We start from the raw sequence: 20,365 nt of genomic DNA, 5'->3' as shown, positions 1-20,365 counted from the left end.
AATATGACGTTGACTGAAAATATAAATGGGTAATTAAGAAACAAATCGATTTCTATGGGCTGAAGAAAACTCTGTTCGAACCAAATTTAACAGTTGCTTTTATTCCTCACACACCCAACATTTTTATATTTTTTAATATTTTACATTAAGTACAGGCAGACACAAAAAAAGTAAATTCCATCGTTATCAACCTGGCTTCGACTAGAGAGACTTCCACACATAAACCAGTTATTTATTTTAAGGAATAAAATTGAAGAATAAGATAATGGAAAGATCAATGATTCAGACTATTGCAATTCCATGTCTTACAAGAACCTTTCCAATGTTTTCATGTAGAACAAACAAACAACTGTTTTAATAACTTTTATACAAACTTAAAATATTTTAATTAATTGGCATAACTGGCAGGGGGAAAAATCCTTGTATACAAATACATAACTTTTAAACACAAATATAGGGACATCATTTTATTTTTACTAACATTTTTAATACTAACCTGGCTATATCTTTTGATTAAAGGTCTAGAACAGGAAACACCGCTTGCTCCCCCTTCCAAGACTGGAGTTCGATGATACTGGCGTAAAATACAAATCACTTTACTAGGTATAGGAGGGAAGAAAAGTTGTTCATCCATTTATGTAAAGTAGGAAATATCGCAATTTTGAGTTTGATAATTTTCATTAGGTTTTTGTTTAATCAGAATACAGTACTGTATTAACACTTAGTGTTTTTACTCACGAAGTGAACTATCCATTAGGACGTATTAATTATGCAGTGTATATTGTACTGTTACAGCACATTAGCGTACAATATAGAGAATGAAGTTAAATTGAAAAATAATCATAATACGGATATTTAAACACATTTTTGAAAATGGTGGCCGTTGATTTCGATACAGGCTTCAGTTCTTTTGTGCATATTATCGCACTATAGACTATTGTACCTAATTCCAATTACCATTTTCGTCCTTCGTACCAGTAACTCATGTTGAAATAATTCTGTACCTACTCTATAAAAGAGTACCTTACGTACTGTAAATTCAATCTTCACTTCTGCCCTATCCGAAAAGATAAAATTACTCAGACATGCTATCTACTGTCCGTCCAAGTGGTTATGTTGCAGGGTCGTAGAAAGGGAGGAAATCACGTGACAGTTAATTACTTAACGAGGCCCTTTTATTTAAGTTATTTTATTTATTGTATGGGTACAATATTACGTAGACGTCCAATTCCTAACAGAAATGTTCTCGGAAAAGAGCTAAGACAGCCCAGCTACTAGCCTTTACAGAGAAGCGAATAGAAGCAGGTGGGGGAAACCGCGATGCGATGTAGGCAAATGGACGGCAGTATTTGTGCGAAAATGATTCAATATTGAAAGCTCTTTCGTTACTGGAAAATGCGAACATATTTTTGGAACGTACTGTTTACTATAACTGTAAGGTTACTATGACTGTATATGCGGTCTTGGATCTGTATGGAGAACGGTTGAACTTCATTAGTAGAAGGGGTGGGAGTGAAGTACATCCAAAAACTCAGGTACAATAAAAATAGAAGTAAAAATAAAATGATGTCCCTGTACATAACTTTTAAACACACCAAGGCTATTTCCTGTATTATTTGGTTATTTGACAGTCAGAAGTCTGTATAAAGTGTGACGGAAAATTGTGTGACTGGTTAAGAAATATAGGTACTGTACTATGGAGGGAATTAGATTACACTAAATATGAATAACGAAAAATTGGGAGGGAAAAGGACTGTGTCCTTTCTGGGGAAGGAATCAGAACCTGATGTTTTGGAGGGAATCGGCGTTACCCGGTTTCTTTGGTCTGGCGCATTTTTCTTTTTGTTAAGTTTATTCATACACGCTTTAACATCTTAGGTTATATTGCGTAAGATCTTTGAGTGTTTTTTTTAGTTGGTTATTTAACGACGCTGTATCAACTACGAGGTTATTTAGTGTCTTTGAAATTGGTGATAGCGAAATGGTATTTGGCGAGACGAGGCCGAGGATTCGCCATAGATTACCTGGCATTCATCTTACGGTTGTGGAAAACCTCGGAAAAAAACCAACCAAGTAAACAGCCCAAGCGGGAATCGAACCCGCGCCAAGCGCAACTTCAGACCGGCAGGCAAGCGCCTTAACCGACTGAGCCACGCCGGTGGCTTGGGTGTTTATCAGTATGCAGTGAATTATTGCTATGATTCTGTTTCTATTGTCATTTGTTATAAATGGCTTGTATTAATTTTTAACCCCTGTAAACGTATTATTGTTTTTCATTGCATGATACCGAAAAAAAAAATAATTCGGTCCATCCGCTTCTGAGATAGAGCCGGAAACGTATCATATTCGGCCCTATACAAGATTCAGGAGTATGAGGAGTCAGTTATAACCAAAAGCTATATAACCTACACAAAGATCCAGACTTAATAAAACCAAGTAAAGCCACTAGAATAAGATGGCTGGGGCACCTACAGATCGAATGGAGCATAGCAGACTATGTAAGAAAGTAAGCTTCTATGAAGTTATTGGGACAATAAAACGAGGCAGACCTCCACTGAGATGGCTGGCCAGCGTACGACAGGATCTCCAAGTGATTGGAATTAGATCCTGGAATAGAGCAACAGACAATAGGATAGTTTGGAAGGAATAGTAGGCCTAAAGATGATCTTGGTCTGAATCAGTCTGTTGCACAAGAGAAGAAAAAGAAGAAGTTCTAAGGGAAGAAAATTTCCCCACTAGTCATCCATATTTAAGAGGAGCATTAAATAAAGATCTGCTCACCTATTACGCAAGCTCTTCTCATTTGAACAGATAAGCAGTAGCTATGTCAGGCAGACAAACGGAAAAAGCAAAGCAAACAATGCATTTCGAGATGAAAAATGCAAGCATGCAAAAGAAATGGGCGGCAAGCTCGTGTGTTTCGCCTTGTAAAGTAAAAAAGACGTTTCCATGGCAACGCGAATGTTACCGTAGGAGAGGAGCAGTGAGATCTGACGGGTTAACCGCGCTAAAGCCTTACAGATCGGCTTATACCAAGATATGTGGCTCGTTGTACTAGAATCGAACTTTGGCACTAGGCATACATGTCCTAAAACTCAAGAGATGCCGCTTGTCGTGTTATAAACTTGAGGATATCAAGTACTACTCATCGACAGTCATCAGTCATCACTAGGGAGCGGATTTTTATGTAATAAAAATTTTAATATATTTATTTTTATGTGCTAAAAAGTACGAAAATATTTGCTAAAAATAAAAAATATATATATTTTTTAAAAAAAATATGACAAAAATGCCTTACTTAGCTTGGAAAAAAAAATGTTACTTGGTATTCACCAACCACACTTGAGTGCTAGTAGTTGGCCGAGAATTGCAGTGAACAACAAAGGTCATCTCCAAATTCTCCATCACAAATGCATGCCGATTATCTCTGAATAACGACTTATACTGTGAAAAAGATCTTTCCACATCACAGGACGTCAGACGTGCATATTTAAAGACAGGAATGTCACAAACACACACACCGTCAATTTCACCTACAGGCACACCCTCCAATACTTGAGCAACTTTACACACTTTTTTATATCCACTGTTTTTCCCAAACACATTCTGGAATTTGTCCCTTAGTAGGCCTAATTGTACTTGTGAACCTGGTAGCGAGTCTAGTTTAATTTTCACGGCACGCATCTCCCTGTTTCAGACAACAGGTTTTTGGATGTTTCGAGTTTTTATAGTGTCACACAAAAAGCTTAGATTTGCTAATAGGAAAGCCAAATCGTTTTTTAAACAACCATCTTTCAGTATATCTTGAAGGATATCGATTGATGAAGCCCGATAACAGGGAATCATAACAAGACGTATTGCCTTACTTGATGGACATGAGCGAGAGGCGAGAGATTTGTTTAAATTAAATAAAATGTTCATACCCGAGCTCTTATCTGTTGTGTTTCACAAACAAAGCGTGGAATGAAATCATCTTCAGCAACAACAAACATTCCTAATTATGTGTTGCAAGATCTCTCCTCCTTGTCCATGTTAATTTATTCCCTAATAATAACACTGATATGCTGCCTAGCAGTCCTCAGAACTTGAGGCGATACTATTACAAAAATGGCTCACGGATACACCACACAGTGCTTAGAAACAGTGCTTAGACTCCGGACGTTTCTTACAAATACAGTAGAGAAGATGAGACCTGTCCTATGATCATGTCCCGTGGCTATATCACCAATGGGTATGGAGGGGAAAGATAGATTTTAGTCTGAAATGAACTTCCATGTCGATAGATTCGTATAATATTAACCATCATGAAACAAATTCTCTTTCTGATACCTCATTCTTTCCCCTATCGTACAGTTCCATGCCAGGTCTCGATGTACCTACTACATATTCAGAGAGCGCACATATTTTACAGTGAGATCAGTTTGCCAGACGTTCCACTTACAATCAGTGTGCGTAATAATATATGCATTAATTTGTAACACGGCACTATTGCAATTTATTCATGTCTGTCGCTCTACTCACGTCAAGATACCAACTGTGCTGGAACTGAGGCACGTCAAATTTAACAGAGATGTTGATGTCTTTCAAACATTTTAAATACACAATAACTAAAGTAAAGTAGGTACTATAATTTTAAATCGAACTGCTTTCGTTTAGAGTTTCGAAAGGGGAAAAGTTTCAAAACACAAAGCAGACATGAAGTTCAGGCAAAACAGTTGACGACTACATCGTCATAGCGAGGCCTTCAAAAGGCTTTCATTTATTTTCGTAAACGGATGGGAAACAATTGATTGTCTTACAGTTTTACAGAAAAGCGACGTATGCAACACTGTGTTGAAAATGAATCCTCGGCGGGACGAGTCAGGCACGACCTCTGACATTCGCTGCGCATAAAAATGAAATCAGAAACAGCTAACCTCTACTTCTGTTTTGATTTGCATTTGTGAAGTAACCTAATGCAATCCTGATGCCAAATTTTATTCACTGGTTTTTCCATGAATTTACATTCTTCTGATTTCTGCCTTTCAAGTTATAGTTTTTTTCTTCTTCCGAATAATGATATTGGAAGATTTGTCTATTCTGTAAAGGAAGTTCTCTGTTATTAGAGTTAGTATTTATTTACTTAATCTAATGCGGTTCCCAACTTGTGATCCGTGGACCTCTCGAGGTCCGTGTAACCAAGGTGTGTTACCAAATTTATTTTAACTACAATCCGTTTCTGGATTCTGTGGAGCCTATGATAAGCGAATGGGCGGAACCTATCTTTGCGGGAGTGTATTGCGGGCTGCATCGGCTCACTGCCGCTAAGGGGTAAGAAACGCGTGATAGAAATTGATAGATAGGAGTGGCATTTTAGACGCTTGTCTTCAATCAATGCTTTCCCCATAGCGGCCATTGGACTGGCCCCCTCCACTCTCCACTTGCGCAAAAGACTTGTTTCGGTTCCTATACTCCACAGATTCCAGAAAATGAGTATAAGTTTATCATGTTCTGTAATTTTTATCAGCTTCCTGGAATATTTCTGCTTATCTCAGACTTCTGACACAAAGAGTTTAACAGGAATGAATTCGCTGAAGGAACTTCTTTTTGCGTGCAAGTCTTGTCTACCTATCTGATACTTTTAGTTGTTTCGTTAATTATAAACTTCAGGGTTCTCCTTTAACTATGAGCACCGTTCACGATAAGTCTGAAACAGCGATAAATAAATTAAACTTGTGGCATCGTTGAGATCAAAACTTCGATTCTTCCCACCCTCAGCGACCTTCTAGCAATACATCATGATGAATTTTCGTCATAAATCTTTAATAGTATAAAATCCCTTAATTGATTGGCATTAAAATTAAGAGAATATTATCTTTTCTGCAATGGAAAAAATAAAATTGAAGAATCTTCAGTCAGTAAGGAAATTTTCGGATTTGAGCTCAAAAATCATTTTGCCTACAATGTCTCTGTTGCAATCTTGGTTGCATGCATCACCTACTGTCGGTGACTCAGGAGAAGACGAGAGCGGACTGAGGAGGAAGGGATGTGAACAGATAACGTAAGACAACATGTGCAATATTTGTACTGCAGTAAGCGGAAACATTAGGTCTCCTTCTGTTCAACTTAGCTTTAATTTCCATACGCATTGTTACTCATGTTTCCTGTACGAGTAATAACCTGTCTACTGGGATGCTTATCTGAGCGATGTTTATAATAATCAGCAGCGATAGTCAAGAAGGTCACATTCTTTCCGCTCGTCTTCTCCTGAGTAACGGACAGTATATATCCCGATGTTTCCCGAATTGAAATACAACTTTTAATGCATCAGCATACTTGTATGATAATAAAGGGTGCGTCAGAAAGAACGGATGGATTTCACAGGGCAAGAAAATTGTAAGGATTCATCAAATCAAAAATTTATTGTTATCAACAGATTCACCAATACATGCAGTTTATTTACGGTATACAACATCATCCATATGATGTCCTTGGCTTTCGATACAGGCATCGAGGCGTTTTCTGAAGTTCGCTGTAACTTGCACAGTCATAGTTGGTGGGATTGCCGCAATTTCTTCACGAATCGCCGTCTTCAGTTCGTCCAGTGTATGTGGTTACTTACGCCTTCAAGTGGTCCCAAAGAAAGAACTCGCAGGGCGCGAGATCTTATCGAACCTCGACAATCTCAGTGCAATAGCATGTTTGCGGGCTGATGGTTGAGGTGGCAGGACAACCTACTGTCTGTCTCCACATTTGCAGGAGTACACGCGCTCCGTGTTCGTCCAGGTGATTTCTTCTTTAATGTTGAACCTGTGGTACGAAATGAAGCCGCCCGAGTTGGAATCCTAGCGTGACGTCCGATGTCGAAATGAGTCCTGAGTGACGATCACAGACTCTTCATTTTTCAAAAATGTCTCTGCGATGAAAGCACGTTGTACACCAGACCAACACCATGTTCTCAACTGAAACTGCATTCTCTCGCTGAACCAACAGTCGTGGTCCCCCTCACTTTATCCCTCCCCTCGCTGCGTATTGATAGTTTGAAATCCATCCGTTCTTTCTGACGCACCCTGTATAACTCGTATAATTTTCAGCTCTGGACTTCTTGACGGACAAATACAAAATAAAACGTAATGTTGAAGTATACTTGCGACTTAAAGAGTATCCACAACTGCGCCAGACTTAGCAAAGAAACTATGGTACCTATTTGGTATTACGAAAATACGAAAAAATACAATATTATTAGGCCTACATGTTTTTTCGAAATATTTAATGTACAATATCGTTCTACGGAGCATTTAACATCAGGAATCCCTGGAATTGGCTCCAATGCCTAAGCCATTAAGTAATGCACAATAAGATGTGGCATAAAGTATTTTCGAAACGACGATCTTTTTTAAAAAATATGGATGCAACGGAAACGCTTAAAAGAAGACTTCTTCCGAATGTCAATCATTGATCAGAAACAAAGGCCACAAAGGAAGCACAATATTGCAACAGAATGTTTTAAGTCTACAATCCTCTGCCTTGTTTCAAAGTTATGCTTACTTTGAAAATCAGTTTAAAACACACAGACAGACTGTCATGCATCTAGAGATTATTTCGCCCTAGGGACGAAGCACTCACAAAGAAAGGGCCCGTGCCGTCAGCAACACACTTCTTGTGATGACGTCATGCTACCTCGCTTACCTGCAACAAAGGAATCAGACGCTACATCAAATCAGAACAAAAGTTCAGAAGAGAAATATGGAAAATGGTGAATAATACATAAATGGCAATTGTAATGCATAAGAAATAAACATTTTGCAATACAGGCCTACGTATGCCCTATTTATTACCGGTAATTTAATAATAATAATAATAATAATAATAATAATAATAATAATAATAATAATAATAATAATAATAAGCACCACAACCACCACCTCCAATTGAAAATTAAAGACAATTTTTCTGTCCACCAGCATTTTATCTCGCTACGGAAAACCACTAATTATTTTACGATTCTGTCCGACACCGGGATGGGTATCCGGTGTGGCTTAGTGGATGAAGCATCAGCACCTAGAGCTGAAAACCCGGGTTCAAATCCAGGTGCCGGAGAGAGTTTTTCTCCGTTCCATTACTCTTTCATCGTGTAAGGTTAAGGATTATATTTAAACATTTTTGTAGGATGTCTTACAACCTCCATTTTTGCAATCAGGCCTACACGTACAAAATATACGTATCTAAATCTTTCTGTAAATGCTGTAAAGAACGGTTTTCGATTTTCAATCCCACATTCTGCCCCCTCAACCTATGAAATCAGGGACAACGCTCTCCCCAATAAAATTAATACAGGGGTCTCACCCGTCCAGATAATTAGATGAGAGATTCCTTATGTCAAAAAAAGTAATTAATGTTTGAAAGATGAACTAGGACAAAAGCTAAAAACTGTTGTTTCAAATCCATAGAAGCGATCAGATCTCACAATGACCATGTTAGTGACCCAACTCACAAAGCCCCCCTCTTTTTTCCTCCTGCATTTGAGATCGGTGAATCTCCACACATGACACAATAGTGACTACACTTCTTCGTCTACGATCTACATTTTTTCCAGCTCAGTTCAAATGTACCTACTAACTATTGTGATCGAAAACAGTAGCGATTATAAGTACAACCAAGCGTAAATAATAATAATAATAATAATAATAATAATAATAATAATAATAATAATAATAATAATAATAATACTTACTTACTGGCTTTTAAGGAACCCGGAGGTTCATTGCCGCCCTACATAAGGCCGCCATTGGTCCCTATCCTGAGCAAAATTAATCCATTCTCTATCATCATATCCCACCTCCCTCAAATCCATTTTAATATTATCTTCCCACCTATGTCTCGGCCTCCCCAAAGGTCTTTTCCCCTCCGGCCTCCCAACTAACACTCAAACGTCTGGATTTAATGTTCCTAATTATGTCAGGTGAAGGATATAATGCGAGCAGCTCTGCGTTGTGTAACTTAATATTAATAATAATAATAATAATAATAATAATAATAATAATAATAATAATACGGAATTAACAGTTAAGTTAACCCTCCGCAAGCTGACATGAAATTCACACGCTGTAAACCCCACGTTATTTTCTTTGAATTGTTTTAATTTCATTTTAGGCGGGTGTGCAATAATAAACTGCATAAAACTACGTACTAATGACAGCATGTTTGTCTGTGTGTCTGTCTGTTCACACAAATTATAATAACTCGCCATCCGTGGAACGACTTTGTACAAAATTGTGTATTTTATTTTTTAACTAAATCCTGTTAAACCATTTTATTTTTAAATACCCCTTTAGACAAAGTTGGAGATATATTTTTGAATAAATATGTGTGTGTGTGTGTGTGTGTATATATATATATATATATATATATATATATATATATAAACCCAATCATCGGAATGTTATGTAATTTTGTATTTACATTTATTTATATTTGTATAATTGTAATTATATTTTACTATCGAACAGAAAATCTAAATATTCAGCTATAAAAGAAACCAGCCATATTTCTTCAATCGTTGTCAAGATCTAAAGAAAAATGTGGTACAGAGTAAAAATGAACCCCGCCCAGCTTGCCGAGGGTTCAGTGCAGCGGTCGTCAACTCAGTGCACTCTCGGGCTAGCGTCTCTTACACGCAGGTCTCTTACACTTTACAGCACCAGTGTGCATTCGTGGCTGCTAGCAGGTATGCTCTCTACCTCTTCCTGCTCCACTACGGGGCAAATCACGTTGCTCCGCTTACCCTTTACCAATTTCAGCGAGTGCTGACGACCACTGGTTTAGTGTATGACTATATCTTTGTCTAATATCAGTTAGCACATTATTAATGATCAATTTATTTCATAAACAATTAAATTTGTTACGAAATTTAAAAGTAACTCTTAACAATCAGTTTCAGTAATCGGTTATTGTAATGATCATCGTCGCGAGCGTGTGCTAGGTAAGTGATCAGTGATTGCGATTAACTATTGATAATTGATAAATTCTTAATTAATTAAACCGTCCAAAAAGCTGTTATGAACGGGAACATAATGATAAATTGGATTATAGTAGTGGCAATATAGTACATTATGCAACGAGCCTATAATGATAGTAATTAAGACGCAAGTATGGATATTTATGAAACGAGCGCAAGCGAGTTTCATAATATTCATACGAGCGTCTTAATTACCATTATAGGAAAGTTTCATACGACTTTTTATGCTCGACCATATTTCTAACTTGAAATTATTCAGATGTATACATTTCATTTGTATCTGACAAGATCGGAAGTGACCTTGTTCTAGGTCGTGAATTGTGAGATGTGCGCAGACGCGAAAGTATTGATTTTTTCCGAGGAACAATAATGTCATTGACCTTGATGTAATCCAGTTAAACTTGATATAACCTTGATTATTGAATTCGACATTGAAAAACGAGATGACAAATTGAATGTATTTGAATATTATTTACAATTAATGCTAATTATTATAGTAACAGAACATAACCTTCTGCGACAGTATTGGATTTCCAGCCTCCGTGACGTTTCGCTAATTCTCTTTCGATTGCATATCCGAGAATAATCGATACTTGCGGTTTTATAACGGTACAAAGCTGACTTGTCATTGGCTGAACACCTGTAAGCTGAGTTGTCCTTGGCTGAACACCTGTACTTTAATGAGTCGGTGTACTTTAATGACATGCATTAAAGGACTGCTACCAGGTGTATAATTACTACATTTCGGCATGGTCGGGCATAAAAACTAATAGGTCATATTCATCATCGCTGCAACGATAAATGAAGGGTGAACAAGGCAATGAAAGGGAAAGTCTAGTGCAGTTAGGCCGTAGTTCTTAACCGTCTTGAGTTAAGCAATTTCCATGGGTATTACATGAAAAATGAGATGATGTTATTTTGTGTAATATGTAAGGAAATTTTTTAGAAATGGCTATTAAAGTTTTCTCGGACTTAGTGCAGAGTCCTGCCCCCCCCCCCCCTCAATATTTCAAAGAAGTCAGCGCGCCTATGCACCTTACTACAAGAAACGGGTCTTACATTTACCACAGTCTAGTATATACAGTCACGAAGCTTGAGTTGTTAGGGTGCTAGAAACAATAGACTGTGCCGGTACTATTTCGCATTGTCTGTAATGAGGCGATATTAGCGATCCTAGTGATTAGCAACTATCTATGGATGCATATTTACTACGTATTGAGCTTCGTGACTTATATACTAGACTGTGCTTTTACCTTTTCTGATACTCTTCTCCGGGACATTTGTAATCTGTGGTCCTTATCAATACCGTACTAATATCGCAGAATGTATCGGAAGCGATAAAAGGTTATGTTATCATGTTATTTTGCAAGGGTTGGTAAGCAACTCTGACTTCTGAAATTTGGTTTCCTGACGGATATTTGGCACTACTGAAGGAAAGCTAGAGCTGAAGTGACTCGGCATCTAGCGAGGGTTCGACAAGTAAAACTGCTGCATGACACGGGATTAAGCCGAGATGCGAGAGAGTGCCGGGAGATTTGGGGAAATTGAATCTGGGAGAGCGCGCGGAGGCAACACCGGCACAAGTCGAAGCAACATCTTCATTCACGTTGCAAAAATGATTCCATCTGTTTCACTGCGGAGTCACTTGGTATACAGATGATGTGGGGTGCATTTAATCTTCTTATTTGAAGAAGAATATAACAATCATAACAATCAATCACACAAGGGATCTGTTAATGATTTAATATCGAAATTTCCACTCAAACTGCATTCCATGTTTTTTTAAACTGGTTATTTTACGACGCTTTTTCAATTGATGTGGTTATACAGTGTCTAGAAGAGATGAAGGTGACTATTTAGTTTATATGGCTTCATTCCATTTTCGACCAATGAAGTGTAATGAAATTTTGAATTCCAACCAATCACAGTCGGACATCGCGATAATTTTTGCAGCTAGATTTATCGCTATCAATTTATCGCATGGTCGTTCTTTTGTTTAGTCGTTGTCGCCAACGGTTTCCCCGTAAATTGATGATCATGAATACATTAAGATGCAACTACATGGTTAAACTTTTCTTTCAACTTTAAAGCAATGAATGCAATATTGATATTTAATATTAATTAATATATTTAAGCAGTGAAGAGACGATGTTCAAAACTGCGCTCCATGTAGACACAAAATCTTCATGATCTTAATTGAACGTACCTTTTAAACTTGATTCTGTCAATATTCTTCCCAGATTGCACGCATACGCGATTGGAATATTGAACTGTGTAGATGATGATTTAGTTCCGTTACACACTACAGCGAGAATGCGTTTGTCGAGCTATAAAAAATGCTTTCCTGTACCACGAATAACGGTCGAAATAAGGTACAGCTGACATTGGTCCTGCTCCCACAGGTAACTTAACCTATAATTGTAGCCTATAAAATTTGTATTTTGTGAATGAAATAAAACAATTGGCCTTACTGAATAACAACATCGAATTTCTTTATTGCAATAATCGATATTCATCTATTTCAACTTCACAATGTCTGAATAGGTTAAGTATTCGTAAATATACAATTATTAACATTTGGTCATCGAATTTTAGGAATATATTATTTACATTTTTATTTTATCCACGAAATAATCCTAATAAATGTCACTCGAGGTCTGAGATTTATCGGGAAATCTGAGACCTCTCGTGACATTACTGCAGATAATTCCAGCGAAATGAGTCCAGGGTCCAAAGCCGAAAGTTACCCAGCATATGCTCTTATTGGGTTGAGATAAAACCCCGGAAACAATCTCAACCAGGATTTGAACCCAGGCCCGCTCTTTTCACGGTCAGGCATGCTGTTACTCCACTCCTCTAATGTTACATCTCCCCAACAGGCACAGTAAAACAGCATCTGCCATCAAGATCAACAACAGCAACATTCAGGTTTATGAATAATGGGAGTCATAGACGAGTTGACATAATTCCTATCGACTGGAATAATAAAAAACAGGATACATTTTGGATCCCACCATACGATTTGAGACCTGCAATGATCAGACTTTGGAAGTAGACAACGAGAAGAAGCAGATTTATGAACCTACATCTGACTTCTTTAAAAACTGTTATCATCTGAAGACAAATGAAATTGTGGGCCTATTAATTGAAAAGCAGAGAACTATAACAAAATATACCGGGAAGGCATGGTCCCACGGCACTTCAATCCCTGAAGAAGATGGCAGAGCTAATCATCGGAAGCTTGGAAGCAACTATCCAACTCACCTGGCTGAGAACCAAAAACAGTTGTTCTATAACAAAATATTTCTTAAATCTTTGCGAACAATTTAATTTATCAAGAACAATCTGCAAAGAAATTGCCCTTATGGCCCTGAAGTCAGATTTTTAAATATCATTCTATTATAACACATCACTTCAATGATTTACACTTATACTATATGTATTCCAAGTTCATGTTTATATATTCTTGGCCTTAACTCTGCCAGGCAAAATAAAACCACCACCACCACCACTTATATGCATACGTACTTACATAAGTATATACATTACGGACATACACATGCAGTAAAATTATTTAGTCCTGACAGTCGCCGACAATGTGCGCCTGAGTCAGGCCAGTCCATTAAATTACGCCAAGGGATGTTCAGGTTAGTCTGTCACCTGCAATCAGAGCGATCGGATGTCACGCATGGGGTACAGCGTTGTGTGTCCAGTACAGCTAAGCTTACTACATTCCTTTACCGACCGCTCGCCCTTATCTCTACTCCGGAGCTCTCCCACTACTCCTATTACTTCCCATCTTTCGCGTCGCTGAGCTGTCAGGACTAAATAATCGGTGTGTATTTAGTTTATAAAAATGTTGCTGTGTTGTTAATCATGGTATATAAATGACATGTTCCTAGCATCAAAATTGTGAGAGTATTTACGCTTTGAACAAATCGAAATGTGCTGAAAAAAAAGGTCTGAGAAAACAGCTTGTAAACTTTACATGCCATTCAAGTTCAAGAGTGCAGCCATTTAAGTATGATGTATTTTTTTATGCTTCCAAGCACCGCAGAGCACTGAAACTTGCTAAACATATAACTTAGGGTAAAGATTGGTAATACTATGATATGAGTAATATTGTGATAGTTCTTTTTTAGAATTAATTACAATTTTACTGAGCGAGAGGAAGGTAGGTTTTTTGCGTCAACGTATTAAGGGAATGTTCGTGAATAAGTTCCTGCAGAAAAGCGGTCTTTCTCTCGCTCAGTAAAATTGTAATAAATTCTCAAAAAGAACTATCACAATATTATTCGTATCAGAATATTACCAACCTTTACCCTATAGACTGTTGATTCACTGATGACAAAAAAAACCAAACTGTAATTTTTTTAATTGAGAATAGCTAAATTGTTACTCGTTTTCCCCTTTAATAGCGCTGCTGCGAAGTTTGGAAAAGTACGCCCTACTGTTGCATATTTCTAAACGCACCTGAGGGATTATCGATAGAAATATGTGCACATGTTTTGAATGTACGTACCTGTTCATGTTATGTGACACATCAACTCAATAATGAATTAAATGAAACCCATGGGCCAAACGAATACACAATAAACATTTTTAATTTCTCACGTATCAAAAGAAAAAAATTAGTCCAGAGGGTCTAATTTAGGCTTGAGGTCTTTAACGTGCCGGAAAACTCCGGCGGGACACATGGTTTAAAGTCCCTCCAGGAGGATATGCGCTCCAGAGTTTTGCGTTCTATAAAATCCGTTGACCCCAGCAGGGTTTGAACCCGCAACCCTTACATTTAGACCACTGAGGCCGACCTCCTACACTATGTCTCGTTAAAGCATACCTGCACAAAGAGCGCTCAACGAGCGCGCGCGCTCCTTCGGAGCGGGAGAACTGTGTTTACCGCTCGCCGAAACGGAGAGGAAGATACGTCAGAATTACATAGACTAGCTATAGGTAGAGGAGAGGGAAACGACCACTCAGTTATCTAGTGGAGTGCAGTGTGTAGGCCTATTCTCAGTAACTGTTTCACGTTGCTTACCTTCTGCTACAGTATAGTATGGAGGAATCTAAAAGACGGAACTAACTAACATTTAACGATTTACAGCTCGAACTTATTGATCTTCAATGTGACCTAAGGGCTAAAGATCGTTTGAATATTACTACTAGCCTGGTTGAGTTTTACAAGACTAAACATTAGCAATAATATCCAGGACTACACAGGCTGGTGTGAAAATGATTGCTATGTTTGGCTCAACATTTATATTTGTGAGCAACTGTTTTCTATAATCAACTTTAATAAAGACAGATATCGAACATCTGTAACTGATGTTTCATTACGATCAGTAGGTTACTGTTCCTTTCAGCTGCCAACAGCATAAAACCTCGTTTTTATGTACTGATAAATAAAAATATAACAAAATGATATTGTACATTTAAGTAGCTATAGAATTTCTATTATTTCTGTAAAATAAATATTTCTTTATTAATTAATAATAGTCCAAGATAGTTCTGCAAACACTGAACGGGAATTCATTTCACAAACACTCGTAATAGTAGGCTACTTCCATTTGTGTACATTTTGTACGAGATCACCCCTTCTTCCAGTCCACCCTTACACAGAGCGCAGCTAATATCTGCATTCCGCTCATGAGCTGTGAGCCGGCTCGGAGAGCGCAAATCTTGTGCAGGCCTGCCTTAGAGCATTCCTTGCGTACATTAACAAAGATGCTTTGAGTTGAGCTACTTTATTAAAGTTTCCGTTGCATTAGGGTGTCTCCAGTTTAACGAAAGTAAGAATTTTTATTTATTTTTATTGGGTTATTTTACGACGCTTTATCAACATCTACGTTATTTAGCGTCTGAATGAAATGAAGGTGATAATGCCGGTGAAATGAGTCTGGGGTCCAACACCGAAAGTTACCCAGCATTTGCTCGTATCGGGTTTCGCGGCCAGACGCGCTGACCGTTACTCCACAGGTGTGGACACGAAAGTAAGAACCATTTTTTTTTTTTACTTTTCTTTTAAATTGCGTATTACTATAAACTATGGAGCTGTTATAATATTACTACTCAAAATCAATAAAGGCATGCAACGTATTAGTAAAAGAATTAGTGGTATTTGCTAAGTGATATCTTACAAAATGTAACTCTTCAACCATTTTCTCACAGATCGTTCGTGTCAGCGGACCCTAGTGTGAGAAACGCTGCAGTAGAAGCTCTGTATAAAGCCATTAAAATATAAATAATAAATGCGACTATTAAATTTTTAATTGTTAAATAGAACAAACAGTATTTAAAGCGTTGATTTATCAAAATACAGACAAAAAAAGAGCACAATTTCATTGTGTGAATGTGTTACTAAAAATTCAACATTAAATAATTATATTTGTAATGGTTTTTCCTTTATAATTTCACAGCAGCTTTTACTAATGGAGTTGAGTTGGCTCTGTGTAGTATGATAGACAGCGGACTGTAAGAGCCCAGATTCAGACTCGGCTAGAGTTGGGATTTTTCATCTCGTTATAAGAGCTAGGATAACTTCTAAGTCCACTCAGCCTTCTACAAAATTTAGTACCGGATTATTTCTAGGCTAAAAGGCGACAGGAACTTTATAATGACAACATTACACGCTAATGTCGAGATATAGATAACACGACAGCTCTACTTTCCTGCCACCTGAACTTCTCTATGGTGTGTATACGGGCATTTAATTTACCTTACTTTTACTAGTAGGCCTATACACTGTTCATCACTTCATTGTCTTTGATCAAAGTGGCACTAATATAATGAGTTGTCCACAGCTGCGGAGTAACGGTTAGCATACCTGGCCGTGAAACAAGCGGGCTTGGGTTCAAATCCTGGTTGGGACAAGTTACCTGGTTCATTTTTTTTTTTTTTTTTTGCGGGGTTTTCCCTCAAACCATTAAGAGCAAACGCTGGGTAACTTTCGGCACTGGGCCTTCGACTCATTTCGCTGGCAGGGTAGACGAAATTGTCAATCTTTAACCTTTCTTTATAAGATTATTAACAATAAGTTGGACTGTGTTGATTTATTTTATTATATAACATTATCTGCACCTAAGCTTAATACGAAATTTATTTTACATACCAAGGGCAAATACTGAATCCCACAAAAATTCCCCGGTTTTCCATATGTTACAGTTATACAATAAATTACATCCTCATCCGAATGTTGATATTTTCAATATTAATTTCTCTAGATACAGAATTATTTGTTATCATATTTTACAGAATATTGTTATTAGTTAATTTGAAACTACTTTCACACCTTATTTCAATTTCAATTTTCTCTTTTTTTTCTTTCTCTTTTTTCTATTTTGTTTCAATTTTTAATAAGTGTATGTTTCCTTTTCTTTTCCTTGTTTATGTTTTATAAATTAGTTTGTCAGTCTTGAACATTGTAATTGGGCTTTGCCTGTTAAATAAATGAACGAACGAACAAACAAACAGACATGTAGGAAGTTCTTATCCAAAACAGCAGATTTCAGTTGAGTACAGCGAGGAATATAGATGTCACTCGCGCCTCGTCCTGTTCTTGCTCGCTACAGACGATACGCAGTTCACATAAACAACGCACACTATCATTCTGTGGAACTGTGTACAGTCGTGAATAGTTTGAAGAATATTGTTAATTTATATTAACAGTTTAGGTTTTGAACAAAGTGAACTATTCTGTTACTATTGTATTATTTACGTAATGTTAATATTATGCATGATTCCAAAAAAAGTAAACTAATCTGTTATTAAATAATTATGCAAACAGGAATGTGTACCACGTTTATTTTTTCCCGGATTATTCTTAATTAAATGTTGACATTTCATGTTGCTATGCATTCGGAACATCGGAATTACGATACGAACTTCCTAGCTGGCATTACAACAGAAATGAAAAATTTTCTTGAAAACAATTGTGAGTTTAATATTATGTGTCACATACGAGATACACTATTAGATTCACAAAGCAGTCGTTCACCTAATGATAGAAATAAATACTGTATCATATTTCAGATTTGCTCCAGTAATGTCTTGTAACATAGAATGATTATTGTCAGAGTACAAATATATATATATATATATATATATATATATATATATATATATATATTTTCTGAACATAAAAGGAGTATTTCTTTTGATAAAATGAAAATGTTTATCGTCATTTTGTTATAATGATACTAAAATCATAATTGTATAATTTGTTATTTTTTTTTTGTTGGTTCAAAAACATACTTTTTTTTTGCATGGAATGATCCACTACTCAAGGTCAATTTTTCAACAATGTTTTATTCAAATTTAAAATTTTCACCATTATATGAAGTAGTATTTACCAAACTCACCACAAGAGTGACCTGCCTAACTCGACAAAGTAGGCCCATATCTAGCAATATATAACAATTTTAAATAATGAAACAAGCATGTGGGCCTATTCATCACGTCAGGATTATTGTTTAACCTGATAGTAAAGAGATATGTATGGCGTAACTTCCTGAAAGGTATGTATGTATTTATTCACACTGCAAATGGGTATATACCCGGTGGCAGTGGTAACTAATTACACTCAATAATGACAATTAATAATAAACACAACTAATAAAAAACAATAATTAATAATAATAATAATAAAATGATAATAATAATAATAATAATAATAATAATAATAATAATAATTACAAGGAGCATCCTAAAATTAAAATGAAGCACGGTCACTTAAAATAACATTTAAAGTAAATCTAATTTGCATCTTAACCTTAAGCTCGAACTAAGACCCACGAGTCTGACAAGTTCATACCTGCACAGGGACCTTTCGGCACTACACTTATTTCGCTTCAACTCACTCACTGCACTGATTCTACCTGATTTCACTAACACTTCTAACAATTTCACTGTTCGAATACTTTGCACAGCCACTTCACTGACACCAACACACTTCATTTACACAATAGACTTCACTTGACACTACACACTTCACTGACACAACACACTTCCTCACTGATAGAACACTTCAAATAACAAGATATCAATTACACCCTTTAACTAGTGTGTATAATATACTACCGTCTATTAGTAAAGTCCTTAAGCCTATTTTAAATACATTTTTGGTTATTGGTAAAGCCTTTATTAAGTCTGCAGGTAAATCATTCCAGTCCTTGGAAGTACGACTGAGAGAAGAAAACTTTCCAGTGTCTGTCCTCTGTCTTCTTTCCCTCAATTTATATGAGTGGTCGTTCCTTGAAGAGTAATTTGGCGGCTGCAACCTATTTTTTATTTCGCTCCAGGCAGGCTCACCTCTGTATGTTTTGAACATTGCGCATAATCGAATTCGCGTTCTCCGGTCCGTGAGTGTGTCCCATTTTAATGGTGAATTTTTCCGACAACACCTGAGAGCCCGTTTTTGAATCTTTTCCAGTGTCTTAATATGTTCTAATCTGTAAGGATCCCAACATTTAGCACCATATTCCATTACTGGACGAACTAGTGATTTATATGCAATCTCTTTGGATTTATCAGAGCCTTTCCTTAGTACCCTCATCACAAAGTGTAACGCCCTCCATGCCTTTCCCGCTGTGTCTGTAACGTGTTCCCCCCAGCCGAGATCGCTGCTAAATGTTATTCCTAGGTGATTAATATGTCGAAATTTTTCGTAACACAGTTTCATATAATTTTCAGAATTTAATAACTTTATTTCTATTTCCGTGGCCCACAAAGAAGCAAGTTACCACATATCAGTCAGGTTCTAACCCAAACATATTTCCAAGTACTCTGGCAGCCTGCTACATAGCGCTGTTCTTACAAGAGTCTAATCCTTGGCATTTACTCGTACAGATATATTAAGGACATTCTATTTATTATTCCGTTAGATTTATAATAAGATCCACGTGTGTTCGAGTCTCTGCGAAATATGAAGATTACATTAAAATTGTAAACACGTTTTTAATTTTCTGCATGACAAGTTATTTACAGTAGCATAAACCCATAAATTCATGAGAAATTTTAACATTCAAGAGAAAACGTAAGCAAAAATGTAAACGTGCTCGTATAGTAGATTTACACAGCACTTAATATGACATTTCCATAACAGGGAGTCACGATATTAAGGCAAGCAATTTTAACTTAATTTGTCACAATATGACGATCAGAAAAAAATGTGACATTCAAAATATCTATTCGTACATTTTTTTTTACAAGATTACACGTATTCAACATCGTAGTTTTTGAAAAGCCGATTTATCTGTGTATCTACCAAATAACACAACCAACCACAGACCCACACAGCTACCGAGTCACATATAGGCCTATATGTCTAGTTACCTCCTTACGTAACCATTCATCCATAATCTATCTATTCAT

At 36.8% G+C, this 20,365-nt stretch overlaps 1 long non-coding RNA gene across 1 annotated transcript in view; it reads right to left on the bottom strand.

Moving 5' to 3' along the window:
• The window catches only part of LOC138714997 (uncharacterized), a 935,649-nt gene that overhangs the window by 106,433 nt on the left and 808,851 nt on the right, over positions 1-20,365 (bottom strand). The window contains exon 4 of the long non-coding RNA XR_011336146.1: positions 7,606-7,668. This is a non-coding gene — a long non-coding RNA (uncharacterized lncRNA). The remainder of the gene's footprint in view (positions 1-7,605; positions 7,669-20,365) is intronic.

The sequence above is a fragment of the Periplaneta americana genome, chromosome 15 (genome assembly GCF_040183065.1).
Source record: "Periplaneta americana isolate PAMFEO1 chromosome 15, P.americana_PAMFEO1_priV1, whole genome shotgun sequence".
Classification (NCBI taxonomy): Eukaryota; Metazoa; Arthropoda; class Insecta; order Blattodea; family Blattidae; genus Periplaneta; species Periplaneta americana.
Note: the sequence above shows the minus strand (reverse complement) of the source record. Positions and strands in the feature narration are given on the sequence as shown.